At 41.1% G+C, this 15,628-nt stretch overlaps 1 long non-coding RNA gene across 3 annotated transcripts in view; it reads right to left on the bottom strand.

Moving 5' to 3' along the window:
* Positions 1-15,628, bottom strand: part of LOC141422615 (uncharacterized) — a 246,958-nt gene that overhangs the window by 81,411 nt on the left and 149,919 nt on the right. For all 3 annotated transcript variants that reach the window (XR_012447326.1, XR_012447325.1, XR_012447327.1), the window contains one exon: positions 11,304-11,416. This is a non-coding gene — a long non-coding RNA (uncharacterized lncRNA). The remainder of the gene's footprint in view (positions 1-11,303; positions 11,417-15,628) is intronic.

The following is a 15,628-nucleotide window of genomic DNA, read 5'->3' as shown; positions in this document are numbered from 1 at the left end:
CATCTTCAACCGGGAAGCAGAGAGCAAGAGGTCAGGCCAGGGTGCCACAAGGTCCTTCAGGAGCACGCCTCCAATAGCCTGAGGACCTCTCACGAGGCCCCACCTCCTGAAGGTTCACAGCACCACCCTGTGGTCCACATCTTCAGTACATAGACATTTGGGGGACAATACCCATATTCAACTCATAACAAATGACCTTAATTCAAACAGAGTTAAAGGCTTACATATAGAACCTGCAACCATGAACCTCCTAGAAGAAAACAGGGAAAAAGTTCCTTAACACATTGGTCTTGGCAATGATTTTTTTATACATGACACCAAAATCACAGACAATAAATATAAAAATAAATGAGTGCTGCAAGCTAAAAAAAACCTTTTGCACAGCAAAGGAAACAACCTATGGAATGAAATAAAATGTTTGTAAGCTATATATCTTGTAAGGGGTTACTATCCAAAATACATAAAGGACTCCTGCAACTCCATAGCAAAAAACAAAAAAAAAAAATCCAATTAAAAATGGATAAGGCCTGAATAGACATTTCTCCAAAGAAAGCTACAAGTGGCCAATAGCTGTATGCAAAGGTCCTGATCATCAGGGAAATGCAAATCAAAGTGACAGTGAGATGTTACCTCACACCTGTCAGGATGGCTATTATCAAAATAGTCAAGACACAAAAGTGTTCACGGGAACGTGGAGAAAAGGAGACCCTTGTTCACTATTGGTGGGAATGTAAACTGGTATAGCTATAATGAAAACAGGATGGAGACGCCTCAAAAATTAAAAATATAGTATGGTGGTGCACATCTATAATCCCTGCCCTTAAGACACTGGAGCAGGAGAGTAGTGAGTTCTCGGCTAGCTTGGGTTATATAGTAAGTTTGCTGCCAGGCCAGACTATACCACAAGACCCTGTCTCAAAAAAATTAGAAATAGGATTACCATATGATCCAGTAATTATAAGCAAACCTACTTGTCTGGTGTCATGTGAACGCACAAAGCGAATGTTAGCCAGAAAAACAGGAAAATTGCCTTTGTGACAACATGGATGAGCCTAGAGGACAAAGAGCTAGGTGAACTAAGTCAGATAGAGAACAATACATATTGTGTGAGCTCACTTACACGTGGAATTAAAAAAATTCCAAGCATAGAAGCAGAGAGTAGAACAGTGGTTACTTGGGGATGGGGTTGGAGGAAGTGGAAAGATTTGGGGCAAAGGATTTATACTTTTAATTATAATGTAAGTAAATTCTGAGGATGTAATGTACAGCATGGTAACTATAGTTACAATACTGCATGTTAAACTTGAAATGTGCTAAGCAGGTAGATCTTAAGTGTTATCATACACAAAAAATGGTAACTGTGAGCTAGTAGATATGTTAACTAATTTGATAATGTGTACACATATCAATTCATCACACTGTACACCTAAAATATATTCAATTACAATAATATTTGAAGATAGAAAAGGCTGGTTACTCCTAATCCACTCTCACCACTACCTAAGCCTATAGCAAGTAGGTGCACTCTGCAGCCAAATGATGCTGTCATACAATAGGATCAAGTCCATCAGCTTTCTCTGGAAACTGTAAGATTGACAGTAGATGGGATGATGGATTATCCTTTCCTGCCATGTTGGAAACAGCAACATTTTACTGTTTACCACATACACCAAGTGCATTTTAAACATTAAGTCTTTCTTGTCCTATTTCCTTCCCGTTAAGGACAGTTTGTAAGCAGGGTGACAGTGGCTCACGCCTGTAATCCTAGTTACTCAGGAGGCAGAGATCAGGAAGATCGCATTTCGAAGCCAGCCAGTTCACAAGACCCTATCTCGAAAAAACCCATCATAAAAAAGGGCTGGTGGAGTGGCTCAGGGTGTAGGCCCTGAGTTCAAACCCCAGTATACAAAACAAACAAACAAACCAACAAAAGAACAGCTTACTTTTAGTCAGAGAATTGACACATAATTTTCAGCGCCAGGTGACCAATAAGGTAGGGCCTCTTGTTCAAAGGGATTAAGAATTCCAATAGCTGCAGCAAGCAGTAAACCACGAGTGGGGCCCTTCTGAGCATGGACACCCCTGTGCCTGTTGTGTGCCCTGTCTGGAAGGAAATGGATGCATATTCACCCAGAAATTGAAGAGTCTTTAATTAAGGATCATTTATGGAAACCAATCATGAACTTGTAAGTGCCCAGGCATTAGCTAGCAACAGGGGCAAATTTTTGCTACCCAGGCCTAAAGAACATGGGAAGATAAAGGGTTATCAGAAAGGTAAAGGCATGGAAAAACAGTGATACCTCCCCCCAGCTAAAAAAAAACAAAAAAAACCCCCCACGATTGACGCTTAGGGAAACAAAACTACCACAGATTTGTGGCCATGCACAGAGGGAGTAGGAAAATAAACAACCTGCTATCTCTTTCTTCCCACTCCCATGTCCAGGTGGTACCTATTATAGGCTGAATCCAACCAGGTGCCAGAGAGCAAGGCAGGCTGGACACTACGGTTCATGGACAGACAACTAGGGACTTTTGGTGGGGTGAAGCAAAGTGGAGAACTGATGTGGGAGCAAACCTATGAACCGAATTTTCCACTGTTCATCTCTTTCCACATTTTGTGTTCTCACCTGGAGAACTTTAAAATGTATAATCACCTAGGCCTCATTCCTAGATACTGATCTAGCTGCCCTGGGTACCATCTGGGCATCAGGATGTTTAAAATCCTCCCATGTGTTGCTAGTGTGCCACCAAGGTTGAACTTGAGTGCAGGGTTTATCCACCTCTGTACTATTGACATTGGGCCAGATTCTTCTTTGTTGTGGGAGCTGTCTTGTGCATTGTGAAATGTTAGCAGCATCCCCAGCCTCTGGCCACCAGATACCAGTAGCAGCACCCTTTTACAGCAACCAAAAGATTTGTATGTCCCCAGTTGGGGGCGGGGCAGGAAGCAGTGTTTTTCCCTGTTTGTAAACCTCTGGTTTCCTAGTGGAGATTCTCAATATGGTCTCTAAGCTGGTAGCATCAGCATAGCAGGTGGAAAGAAGAGTGTAAATTTGTTAGACATGCAGAGTCTCAGCCCCTAACCCAGATTTACTGAATAAAGAACTTTGGGTGGAGCCAGAGCTCACCCTGCACGTTAACAAGCCCTCCAGATGATGCCCGATGGGTGCTCAACTTAGAACCACTGCTGGAGAGCTGACTTGCATCCAGTTCCTGTCCCTTGCCTGCACCTTTCCTATGAACTTCAGGGGGACTATTTTCTGTTTCTCATGTTAGCACAAACATGTTCACTACTTACTCAGAGTCTTGTCATTGGGTTATGTGAGGTAGGTTTTCTTCTTAACAAGATTGCATGCTGCTCAAGAATAAGGAGGGACTGTCAAAGTCAACATCAAGCAGACCATCCAGCTTAGTCCTGCTTGGGGGATAGGCCAATGTGAGCTGGGGAGTTGACTGGAGGGAACCAACCTTCAACTCAAGCCTTCTCCAGGTAAGCATTTAAAAATGTGTTAAGACAATGCTACTCGAACTTTCATGTACACATAAGTCTACTGAGGATGTTAAAATGCAGATTCTGATTTAGTTGGTTTGATATGACTCCTGGAGTTTTTGCATTTCTTATAAGTTCTTAGGGGACATTGATGGTTGATACTGCTGGTCCTGTCAGCACACCTTCGGTAGCAAAGTGCAAACAGGTTCATCACCTACAGGTCAAGTTCCTAGAGCCAGAGACTCCACAACAGTTGACTGGGGGCAGAGGTTACAAGCTTCCTGAAAATGGCAAAGGATGCTTCTTGAAGGACCCAAAGGGATTCTTAGCTGGTTTCATCACAATGAGTGGCTCTCTTATCAGTGTCCTTTTCTGATATTTAAGGAACTTTATTCTTTGTGCCTTCTAGCATCTTTCTGTCAGCCACCATGCCCTTGGGACAAATGTTGAAGGTCCACATTGCATTCTTTTCCTGTCTCTCAACTCTGAACCATGTTACACATTTGATTAAACCTTAATTAGGCAAATGAGTGAACAAAGTTTTCCTTGACTTTTTGGAACCTATGTCTCCAGGTAAACCCAATTCATTTGTTTCCCAGCCAAGTCGTGCACTTGGATAAACCTGAACTGCCAATCCTCTTAGTACATCTCCATCTCCCACACCAGCCTAAGATGGTAGATGTGCAAGTGCCTTCCCCTGCCACGCAGCTTTGACTCTAAACCAGGAGAGTAACTCTGGAATTTCCCTCTAATTCCTAAAATCTTCATGACACTCCCAAGAGTACAAGATGGGGCCAGTATTTCCTGCCACATAAAAATTTGAAATAGCATTGAAATGTTGACAGATTTTATGACTAGACCATCTCCCCATTTTTGTAAACATTGGAGAATTGTTTTATATATCTTCCTTGGGTATTCCATTGCTAATGATAAAAACCCTGACATTCACAAAATTCTTGTAGTTTTCACCTAAAGATCTTTTTTTTTTTCTAAAGTTAAAGTCAGTTTCTACTTATTTTGGTATAGGGGAGATACAGAAAATCTGATTTGCACATTAGCACTTATGCATTTGAAACTTTACTATATTAGGACAATCTGAAATTTTACTTGGCTCAAATAAATAGTCCTTACTAAAAACTATTTTCTTCTTCTTCTGCTTTTTCCATGTTGGCAATTCTGTCAAAATAATAAATAAGGGAGGGAAACCTGTACTACTAGAGATAATTGAATAAAGAACAATAAGCAACTCTGGATTTATAACTCACAAGGGTACGTGTTAGGCTTTGTGTCAAGTGTTGTAGTAAAACATCATCTGGGAAGGCTTTATGGGAAGAAGAGAACTTTCAAAAAAGGCTCAAGTTCATAATGGAAAAGTTAAACATGAGCTTTTTAATAGTTGGCAGAACTACTTCAGCACAACACGTTACTATTTCAGGCGTCTCATGAATGAGGTTATGGGACAGGAATGATGAGAGAGGTGCTTGTCACAGCGTTATTGACACTCCGTGATCTAGACATTGCTCCAGAAACTTACCACAATTTCATCTTTCAGGGAACCATTTTTCCAGAGAAACAGAATTGTAAGTTTGAAAGGCAGAGCCACAACTAACCTGTCCCTCCCAAATTTCCCCAAGAATTACAGGACTGTTATCTCTACCTTTCTTGGGTGTTTTGTGGCCAGTGTTAATCTTAACATTCAGAAAGTTCCTCTTGTATTTTTTACCTAACACTCTTCTCTCTCTCTCTCTCTCTCTCTCTCTCTCTCTACTTAGTTTCTACTTATTTTGACCTTAATAGAATGTAATCTGCACACTTAGCGCTTTGTGTATTTGAAACCTTACTATATTAGGGCAATCTGAAATTTTATTTGGCCAGGATAAATAGAGCTAATACTGTTTACTTCTCCTCAAATACCCTGTTACCCAGCTTGGGGTCATCTGTATTACATCCTTTTTAGTCCTCTACAACATCTTCACGTTCTTCTACCTTGTGTTTCTAAACCCCATGAGCAGTTGTTTACTAAGGACTCATTGAATGTCCAGGACGAAATGACTGCTATTCTTTAAAGCTCTAAAGGCTGCCCTTTTACTTCAAGAACTCAGAAATCACCTGATTTTTTTCTTTCCATTAGAAATTCTTTCTTGAAGTAACCCTTGTTCAAAACTGGGCACTGTCTTGCAGTGCAAAATGGAAGACTGAGCTTGGATATCTACCTCTTCTTTCTCCAAAGATCCCTTTGAAATGACGGCAAAGATTTTTTTTTTTAATGAAAGCAGAGCAATGCTGGAAAACATATGTTGGGTGAAAATGTTGGCGAATTCCTAGAGTACACAAAACATATGTGATCAGATAGACAAGACAGAGCAAAGGAATTCATAACCTGAGACACCAGAGGTTAGCACGAAAAGCCGCAGGAAAGCTCCCAGTTTAAAGTCACTAAATGCAGAGGGTGGAATGGGCCATTTGTCAGGTTAATCCTTGAAAAGACCATTTCTACTCCACTTCCAGCATAACATGGCATGCAGTGGGTACTTTTACCACTGGGCAAAGGCCAGAAAATTATACTCTATGAGAAGTGGGTGATTTGTGAGAGCTTTGCATTGAGGGTGCTGGGAGATGAGAAAGAACCAGAACAGAGACTGGTGTCTCCAAGATAAACAATAGATGTGAGAGGCTCTACCCCCAAGTTGTCACCATTCTCATTCTGAGATCCAGGCTGATAGAGAGGCCACTACATGGAACACTGTCATTTGCCATGGCAGAGGGGAAAGGAGAGTTTCTGGAGTCACAGAATAAACCCTCTGGTCTATAAGTAACAGGTATCCCTCTGCTCACAGTATCACAGAATGAGTCACATGACCTTAATTAAACTCAAGGAGGCCAGGAGTTGCAATACTGTGTGTTGGACCCAAGACTAGTCTATTCCTACAAAGAATTAGAACAGAGTTCTCATCATGAACACTGTGTGCTGGTGTTGTTCCAGAAAAGTATTTGGGAAAGTGCACTGTGATATGAAAGAATCTGTAAAAATACATAAACAAAAGCCTTGCTTTATTCAGGATCATATGACAGTAGAGGACATATGAAGACTAATATAAACAGGAGAGAAATGGAAATTAAGAGTTAGGGGAGAAAAATAAAGAAACACAAAAATTACTAAAGGATATATATGTATATATTATAATTATGTATAAATCATATATAACTATTATGTATGGCCTATATATTAATTTTAAATTTTTGTGATCACTATATAAAAGAACAAAATTTTTATTATGATTATAGAGTTAAAATCTAAATGGTGAAAAATGGATAAGGTTGAGAAAGTCAAAGGCAGTATGATAAAACCTTATTTGCATAGCATGTGGCAATTAGAACCCCACACTGGGGTTCCCCCACAAAATGGAGGCTCTAAGAATTATTCCTTCCCATGAAGGGACAATTTGTCAACTAAAAAATATATGTAAGACTTAAATTCTATCCATGCTTTGCCTGGATATGAAGCAACATGATCTTTATTATTGTAATAATTTGAATGAGGTAACTTAGGGCAGTGGAATTTTTAATTTTTAAAATTTTCTTGGACTGAGTCCTTTTGAAAATATGATGAAAGTTATGCATACTTCTCAAAAAATAACGCAAACACATATATGCGGACAGTTGTGCAAACCTTTAAAAAGGTTTATCAAGTCACTAAAAGTTTGCCATGGAGTCTTAGTGCCTCAGTCTCAGGTTAAGAACCACTACCACCTTTGAGCAGTCTGTCTTAGAAGATTTCTGGCTCTTATGATGCTAACTTGTAGCCTAAGTGTCACAATAGGCACATGGATGGGGTAAGTTAGAACACACTTTGCTTTTGAGAGATGGACAGTAGTCTCTGCTTCTGCCTCTAAAATTGTAGGGATTCTGTAGGACCTCAACATATGAGTGAAAGAATGCAAAGGACCCAGGCCCTTGCATGACATGACAAACATATGTCAGAGGGTGTGTTTCTACACAGAGAACATCTGTCCTCTGATCAGATGCCACTGTGCCATGGATTCCTGACTTTCCTATAGCATGTAGCCATTTATAGAATACTTGTATTCTGTATTATGTATCATACATGTTGTATTATGGGATTCAGGAGCAGCACTGGAACCACTGGGCCCAGAGCAATGGCTCCAATTAGGAGGAAAGGTAATTAAGCCCCAGAGAGGTTACATGATTTGCCTAGAGTCTCCCACAGGTTTGAGACTAGGTTCACTAACCACAGCCAAATAATTTTTCTGGTTTGCCCCCCGCTCTACCCCCAAGCTAGCCTTCTGTGTGCACAGAATGTGAATTACACTTTTGAACTCTTGCAAAGGCCTCCTTTTTCTGATAGAACACAGGACTTTCTATTCAGAAGCAGAAGGGAGGCTCAAAATGCAAACTACATTTGTTCTCACCTGTAATTACTTGCATCAGTTATTTGAGGATGGGGGATAGAGGTCAGACTGGGATTGTCTGTAAGAAGCCTGTGTGGGGCCCTGGAAATCCAGTAAAGAAGAAAGAGGAAGCAGATTCCCTGAACATGGTCCTTGGCCCTTTATTTTTCCAGCTTGGCCAGGACTGGCCCTGAGAGGAATTAAAGAACAACAGAAGATGGCAAGGGAAGAGAATGTAACAATAGCTCACTTTATGGAGGCCTAGCCACTCAGGACCTGGGTCTTCCTCAACTTCGTATCTCCCAGCCTGGTCTCAGGGCTTGGCACAAAGTGGGTATTCAGAAATTGCTTGTGCTAAGTGAGGAAATGCAATACATACTGTACCAAAGGGAATGAAGGGTAGCAGCCATCTAGGAGAAAGCCTATCTAGACTGTCAAGAATAACTTCTTTGTGAGTGACACTGTCAACTGGCACAGTTCTTAGAGAAAAGAACTTAGAACACAGAAAATTGAAGTGGATAAACAACTGGAAAAAACCCTGTAGTGAGAAAGGTCCCAGACTGGGAGACAACAGACCAATGACCCAAGAGAGCTGTTGTTTTTAATTCCTCTCTGCTTCAATGACAAACTGCTTTTTTGGGGGGCAATAGAAAGGTTCATTTCCATTACAGGGGAATAAAAAACAAATAACCAACCAGCTATTGGGACCTTGAATCCTCAGCTGAGAGAAGAGACTATTATTCTAGGATCATCAGAAGTTAAATTTTCCCTGCTATAGCAAAGAGGAAAAGGCAAGACTATTCCAGGGTCCATCTCTTGCTTTCTTGGACAAAGATGTCTGTACTGATGAACTTTGGGACCTCCAAATACTAAGTGGTGGGTGACCACAGTGTTTCACTGGGTAGGTCCTGGAAGGTGTGCAGAGAGGAACATCTGTCACAATTTTTGTTCTATCTAAGAACCAGGAGTGTTTGTCTTTCCTTGATGTTGTTCTATAAATTCATCTACATTTTACTAACCTAAGTTAGCGCTTAACACCAAGCATTCAGTAGATAAGCAATTATTTTTCTAAAAACAACAAAATAGCCTCAGTTTTATGCTGTGTTTTGTGGCCTAAAAGTGCATTTTTTTATTATGATCTTTGTTTGAATACTTAGGTTCTTGGGGAATGACATCACTTAGAACAGAAACTGGGGAAACACTCTGTACAAGTTTCTAAAATGTGGTTAAGAGCTGGGAAAAAACAGATTCTTCCAATCAGTGATAGTTTTGGCTGAAAATGGCTTAACCCGCACTCTCTCCTCTCCCTAACCCTGGTTGTGCAAGGAGGGAAGGAGGTGACTTTCATTCAGAAAATGAAACACAACAAGAATGATGTGAATTTGCTCGAAATACTAACAAGGAAGGAAAAACATTTCTTAAAGGAAAAAAATCACAGAGCTAGTCAATTGAATGTCACTAAAAGAAACCTTGCTCTTGGCTCAGAATTCTTAAAGAAGATGAAGTATTTCTAATTTGTTCCCAGCCAGGTGGATCCCAAGATGTGGAATTTATAGGTTTCTAACCCAGATGGTCTTCTGCATCTGGAAGGACCTCCTTAAAGAATAAAGGAGATCTTGGCCTCCCTGCCTCTCCAGAGAAGAGACTGGTTTTAGTCCAAGCATTTATTGACTACCTACCAAGTTTAGAGCCTGGGTTTTATAAACTCAGGAAGTACAAAGATTAAAAGTCAGAAGTCCTACCCTTTGTGAGCCATCCTTCAGCAGAGAGAATTCAAGGAAACAAATCATTGCAGGACATGAGACAACTAACTCAAGACACTGACAGTTAACATTTTTTTTTCAGGGGTCCCCAGATAATATATGTTAATTTACCTACCTCATCCTCGCAAAACCCACTTTATATATGCAGAAACTGAGGTGCAAAACAATTATTTACCAAGGTCCCAAAGCTTGTAAAAGTCTGTAAGGGGCAGACGATCTGGTTCTTATCAGACCTGGGGCATCACAGGTTTAGAATCTTCTAAGAAGACGATTTCAAGAGTGAGGAATTCATCATGCATTTCATCTCAGGAGTGAGTTGTGAGGCAGAGTCCACACCTTTTATGGGCCGAGTTCTTGTGATTCATTTATTGAGCTTCTATTATGTGTGAGGTCTTGCCCATGCAAGGCATCTAGCCATAAGGAGGACACCCTCCCTCTCCTAGGGAATGAGACTCATTAGATTTGACTTGAAAACCCATTGAATTTGGATAAATTGTTTGAGGGTGGTATAAACTCTTAAACTTTTAGAACTAAATTAGAACTGGGAAATCTGTCAAATTTGGGGTTTCTGTTCTACACCTCGGTAAAAACAAACAAACAAGCAACAACAGCCCAGATCCCTCAGATTTTCCCCTCTGGCAAGACACTTTTATTTTCCATAAATGCTTTAATCAGGTTGGAATATTGGTTTAAACGTTTAGAGTGTAGTTGAGAGCTTGAAGCATCAAACAGACTTTTAAAGTGGCTTTTCCTGTTAACACGATGTTTCTCGTAACCAGTCCACTGTGCCAAAACTCATGGTATAAAAGTAATGCTGCCAGTAACCCAAGCTAGAGGGGTTGTATTTTGGCAGAAATGTGCTGATCTTTTTGGATGTCGCTACCTTTTTTCTTGGCGCCCAGTTCACATTGTGAGTGTCTTTGTACACAACTTCCAGACGGTCACTTTGCTATCTTGTCAATCGGTTTGCATTATTCGTGATAATGCTTACTCTTTATTATAATTACCACGAGTCATGGGAAGGTTCAATGGTTTCATTAGTTGACTGAGAACAACAAAGTCTAATGTTTCATTGAAATCAGATGTAGTGCTTGTGTTCCAAGGTCAGCTGGAAACTAATAGGAATAATTTAAGCCATAATATCCCAACTGAGGTCGAGCCACGCTAATCACCCTGTAGATCATACTGGAGTGATTCTGAAGGGAAAAAATTCACATCCTATTGCACCCTCATTAAGTACACTGAAGACCAACTTCATAAGAGGAAAGAATTAATCTTTAGCAGTATGGTCACAGTCCATGCCTGGGGAACCCTTGGCAGCCAGGAGTCACCAACAAGTGGGTGTGAGGAGACTGGAGAGCTGGTTCTCCTTTCTCTTTTTTCTTTTCAGTTCTCTTTTCCCTCTCCTATAGCCCAGTAAGTGTGAAGTCAGGAGACCCTGAGAATTTCTAGAAACTCCTGGGAAGTTATCTGACTCACCACCCCCAAAGTTGTAAAAGGCAGGAAGGTTTGTGAGGAAGGAAAGCCTTCCTCTTCTGGAAAAACAGCCATTGAAAAACTTCCTGGAATAATATCCTACTTCCATTTTATCTCGATGTTTCTGACTCTGTAATCACTATTTTTAACTGATAAGAGACTCACCTTCTTCACCTTGAGTGCAGACACTTCGTTATTTGGTGTTCTATCCTGTTGTTCCTTGGTGTGTCTTTTCTTTCCATGAGTGAAATCAAGCCAGGCAGATGGTGCTTCTACAGCTGCAAAGTTAAAAGAAGAAGAAGAAAGTCTAAGACAAAACACACATAGAATGAGAAATACAGAATAAGTGTAGTCATCCATTGCCTAGTCATGGTGTTTAAAATAGAGATAGACTAGAATATAATTGTATAGGCTACTAGAAATTTTGTGTCTTAGCTCCACAGAGGAAATGCATGTCAATAGGACTGAACTCCCTAAGGGTGCATTACTGTCCAGGCTGCACCCCATTCTCTCCATTTGCTTTGAAAGAGGGAGGATGAGATTGAGGGAAACAAGAGTTCTAGGTTGCAGCTCTTTTTGGTTTGGGGACACATAAAGGACCTAGACAGACCTCTGAGTAGCAAGTTTTGGGAAATGTCTAAAAGGGGATGTAATTTTTGACACAGAGGGTGCCGGACCAGGTATCAAAGAGTGACCTCTGGAGGAAAGTTACCCACTGAGGTGTCATGTTTGTGCTCAAACTGCCATGGAGGCCACACAGGCCCTCATCAGTGTCTCCTCTCCTGCCCTTTCCTGGCTTTCCAATTTCCTCCAGTATAGTCACTGTCACTTTGCAAAGGGCTTTCACATATTAGAGTGAAATATATGATGTCGCTGAGAACAGACTGTTTTGCCTAAAGATGGGTATTTTGTCTCAAAATCTAACATAATGTCTCATTTTATCACCCCCAACACCCCTTGGTGGAGACAGAGCTTGTTAGGCATGATGAGACTCATCTCTGGAGGTCATATAACAAGAGGTAGCCAGCTTAGAACTTGAGCTGGGGTGTCTAGCTCCAAATCTAGCACTGTTTTCAGTCTGCACTGCTACCTCCAGCCCCATGGGCTGAGCCTGGAAGAGCAGAGTGAGGAGGAAGGGAGAGGAGCCCAGGTTCTGGGCCATTTTTCCACAGTGAGTGACAGTGTCATTGTGGGTTTGGGTCACCTTTGTAGGCCTCAGGCAATGTTCTCCCAGCCACTTCTCTTCCAGTGCACATGATATCAAATATATGAGAATGTGCTCATATTCCATGTTGCCTATACTTCTTAGACATTTGAAAAAAATTGGCAGTACTGGGGTTTGAACTGAAGTTCTGGATCTTCCACTCCAACTCTTGAGCCATGCCACTTTTTGCCTTAGTTATTTTTCAGATAGAATCTTGGATTTTTTTTTGGCCTTGAGCCAGCCTCAGACTGCAATCCTCCTACCTATCCCTCCCAGTAACTGGGACCACACCAAACTTATTGGTTCAGATGGGGTCTCCATAACTGCCTGGGCTGGTCTTGAACTGTGATCTTCCCAATCTCTGCCTCTTGAGTAGCTGGGATTACAGAAGTACATCACCACACCTAGCTACATCTGAAATTTGATGCTTATGATTTTGTGTTGAGAACTGTCTGACTATGAATAATAATTTGCAATCACCTATTATTTATTGATCACTTACAAAATGATAAAATATAACCAGTAAGTTGCTTTCAAATATAATGAAAATTTCATGGAATTGTAAATTTAACACTAACTGAATTTGTATTTTGAAGATAGTTAAACATTTATTAATTTCACTTTTGCTTTTTGAATTTTGGAATAAATGCTGTTTTTAAAAAAAGTTTTTCTTATAAACTGTTTTGGGGGTCCTCAGAAACCTCCTAGACCCAGGAGTTGTGCTTTTCATGTCAATATATAACCCAGCCTGACAATGTCCACCAACCCAATGAGAACGTCCATCCATTCATTGCCCCTTGGTTGGCACCAGACATGGAGGAAGACATGGTCCTCCCCATGAGAACTGATGCCAATGCTTTGAAAAGGTCTTGTCACTGAGCACCTCTCTAGCAATACTAACAAGTATGCTACCACAGAGCCTGCTGACCCCATACCAACCCAAGCCAGAAAACTTAGAGCCAGAATGTTGAGTCTTACGATGAAAGGAATTTGCAGGCATCTCAGGGTTTAACAGAAAGCATGCTTCCTTTCATCCTTCTTGTTTTAGGTTATGCTCCAGCTCTAATGACTAGCATTATGGGACAAAATGCAGTCTTTCACAATGGGATCATGGCTAATGCCAACTGCAATCGAATGAGCTGTGCAGGTATATCTATTTGGGATGACATAATAATTGGTCAGTTCATCCCTCCTCTCACCACTGGAGTTTGAGCTTAGGGCCTCACGTTTGCTAATCAAGCACTCTACCACTTAAGCCACACCCCCAGCCCTTGTTGCTTTCTCTTGATTTTCAGACAGGGTGTCACTAATGCTTTTCCTGGGCAAGCCTCCTATCTCTACCACCCGAGTAGCTGGGATTACAGATGTGTGGCACCATGACTGGCCTAATTTTCTTTTATATGAACATTGACCATTTTTAAAAGCAAAATTTCTGCTTTCAACTATTTTTTTAAAATAGTTTCAGCTCTTTTTTGGTATAAATGGAGTTCAGCAAAAGCTCTGAGTTTCTCCAATAATTGGTGTTTTTGTAGATTTCACAATATAATGGGCAAATGAAACATTTAGTCAATGTAATAGTTTACAAGTTGTCTACTCTGAAATATTATCTTATTCAAAAAATTGGGGAAAATAGGCTTTAACTTATGGCATCAACCATTTGCCAATTCTTTTCTGGTCACTACAGTTACAGCAGTAATAAGCAGCGCTACTCTCAAAGACTTTTCTCTCTCCTCTTTAGTTATTTTTCAAATAGGGTCTAGCATTTTGCATAGGACTGGCAAAATGTTTCCCAGTAGCTGGGGGAATAAGTGTACACCATCAGACCAAGTTTGTTGATTGAGTGGGGATCTCCACTAACTTTTTGCCTGGGTTGGCCTTTAACCATGATTTTCCCATCTCCACCTCTTGATTGTAGGCGTGAGACACCACTACCCTAGCTACTGGGTTTTCTCTGTCTTGTGGGGTGTCACAGGTATCAAAATGATCACACACTACTCTACATGATGGGTGCCACAACAGAGCTTGTGTTCTAGGCAGAGGGCACAGGCAGGGAAGCATCTCAGAGGGGCTTTGTAAGATACTTGTCATCTAGAACCAAGGAAGAGTGTGAGGACTGGTGGTATTCAACCATAAAGAACACTTTATACCATGGATGTTATAGATTAGTATATTTTACACAAGAATTTTGTAAGTGTTTGATTTTAATAAACTCCTTATAGTTCAACAATTTTCCAACAGAAGCAAATGAAGCACCTTGAGTAAGCAGTGCCTTCTTCTAGTGTGTGCAGAGCTGCCACAGGAGCTATGTATGAAGTCATGTAGGAATAGGTATCCCAAGTAGTCCAGGTGGGATGTTAGGAACGACTGTGTGAAGCATGGAGTAGTGTGTGTGTTGGATCGCAGGGTGGAGAGCACAGGTGACATAGTGGGAAGGAGGCTGAAGTAGGGACGGCTCGCTCACATTCTTCTAGACCTCCCCTTCTACTGAGGCCTGTCAGCTTTCGCCATCATGCCCAAATGGAATGAAGCCTTGCTTTGTCTCAGAAGTAAACCAGACATGAATCCTTTGCAGTTCAACCAGCCTGTCATCCTAAGTGGGCATGTTTTCTGTGGCATGTGTAAAAGTCTGCGAGGGAGTTATCCAGGCCATTCAACTCAGCAAAGGAAACCTTCTTCCAGTCACATATGCTTAGTGCTTTTTTTTCCCACCATAGGACACTCTTTCTTAAGCAATGGATCTTGTGTCTTGGAATTCAAGGAATCTCTGGGATTCTGGAGATCTGAGAGCTGCTCTTCATCCTGACTTCTCCTTGTACAGCTGCCTTTCTCACTTAGCTACTCAGCATCATCTCTACCACCACACCAGTCTCTTTGCCCAACCTCACTTACATAGACTCTTTCTCCCCCGCTCTAATAGGCATCATACTCTTTTATTTCAATCTTTCAGCTCTGCATAAGTCCTCACCTAGGTGAAAATATTGCTACTTCTACAGTGAGACCTAATGCCTTCATTAAAAGTTCTTTTGTTTGCAAGTAGCTTGCTGGCAGGCACCCCGGTCAGCATCCATTCTTTTTGGATGAACTGGTCACTGCTTTTTCCCATAGGTTAGCCAGGTGGTAAAGATTCTGATCGATAACTCTGATTATGGACAACGGTAAAGGACTTTGTCTAGGTTATGAAAAACAGGAATTTGTGGGAAAGATACTGGAGTTGCTAAAGAAGCAAAAGCAAGGCTAAAGGTTCATATTGGTAAAGGCTCAAGACTCAGGGACATTGGGTTCTCAG

The sequence above is a fragment of the Castor canadensis genome, chromosome 4, assembly GCF_047511655.1.
Source record: "Castor canadensis chromosome 4, mCasCan1.hap1v2, whole genome shotgun sequence".
Classification (NCBI taxonomy): Eukaryota; Metazoa; Chordata; class Mammalia; order Rodentia; family Castoridae; genus Castor; species Castor canadensis.
This window is presented reverse-complemented; position numbering and strand designations above follow the sequence as displayed.